Raw genomic sequence first — 1,140 nt, 5'->3', positions numbered from 1 at the left:
GGTTCCAGGCACCTCGAGTCGTCACCGGGAGAGGGGCAGATGTCGGGGGCATTTATGGTCCCCCCCCCTGGGGACTCCGAGGCTGGGTGAATTGACGCCATTTTTGGTGAATTTTGAACAGGAAGTGTAGTGTGTATTGTGCATGTAGTTTGGTGAAGATAGTTAGAGAAATTTGTACTGGAGAGCATGCTGGCCTACTCTCTGTGTAACTGAGACACTGAAAAAGTTCAGCAAAGGGGGATGGTCAGGAACTAGTCCTGAGGGCTGATGAAACGGGAGCTCCAGCACTCCCTATCATCAGCTTTCCATCCACCTCGGGAGTACTGCCCTGCTCGACTGGTGCTACAGTCTACTCCACCAGTTGAGCCAGTGTTACATACTATGAAGTGTGTTTGCACCCAGTCGGCTTGCGCGGTCCGATTACACTTGGTTCACAGACTACACACACATCCAAAGCCACTCCAACACAACAATTATACTTACAAGCGCATCTCAACCTACAGACCGTACAATCTCTACTAGACAGCCTAAGCCACTTGGTAGAGATACATTGGCTGTATCGTCCCCACTTCGGTAGGGATAGGCCGGTCCTGCAGTGGATACTCAAACGGCTGATGATTATATATATATATATATATATATATATATATATATATATATATATATATATATATATATAAAACGGCCATACCACGTTGAGTACACCGCTTCCCGTCCGATCAGCGAAGTTAAGCAAGGTTGGGTCTGGTTAGTACTTGGATGGGTGACCGCCTGGGAACACCAGATGCTGTTGGCATAACGTTCTCCCTACGTCTCAAGTGGGGTTGGTGGAGGATTAGTGCCCCTCCCTGTAAAACAATTAAATCTAATCCCTTGGCCACCCCGTTTGGGATACATGGCGTCTGGCAATGAATGAATGAATATATATATATAATATATAAATATACAGTATATATATATATATATATATATATATATATATATATATATATATATATATATATATATATATATATATATATATATATATATATATATATATATATATATATATATATATATATATATATAATCATCATCCAATCCTATGTTGGACCATGAGGAGCGTAGGAGCCAGGAGCAAGGCAGTTGGTCCTGACA

General features: G+C 41.9%; 1 non-coding gene across 1 annotated transcript; it reads left to right on the top strand.

Moving 5' to 3' along the window:
- The first annotated feature begins 677 nt into the window (after positions 1-677).
- On the top strand, positions 678-796 carry LOC145415497 (5S ribosomal RNA). The gene has a single exon (XR_013900097.1). It is a non-coding gene; the product is annotated as a 5S ribosomal RNA (ribosomal RNA).
- The last annotated feature ends 344 nt before the right edge of the window (positions 797-1,140 follow it).

The sequence above is a fragment of the Coenobita brevimanus genome, chromosome 102, assembly GCF_032717465.1.
Source record: "Coenobita brevimanus isolate Jiangsu-jjx chromosome 102, ASM3271746v2, whole genome shotgun sequence".
In the NCBI taxonomy this organism is placed as follows: Eukaryota; Metazoa; Arthropoda; class Malacostraca; order Decapoda; family Coenobitidae; genus Coenobita; species Coenobita brevimanus.
The sequence above is the reverse complement of the archived record's forward strand: the minus strand, read 5'-3'. Positions and strand labels throughout refer to the sequence as shown.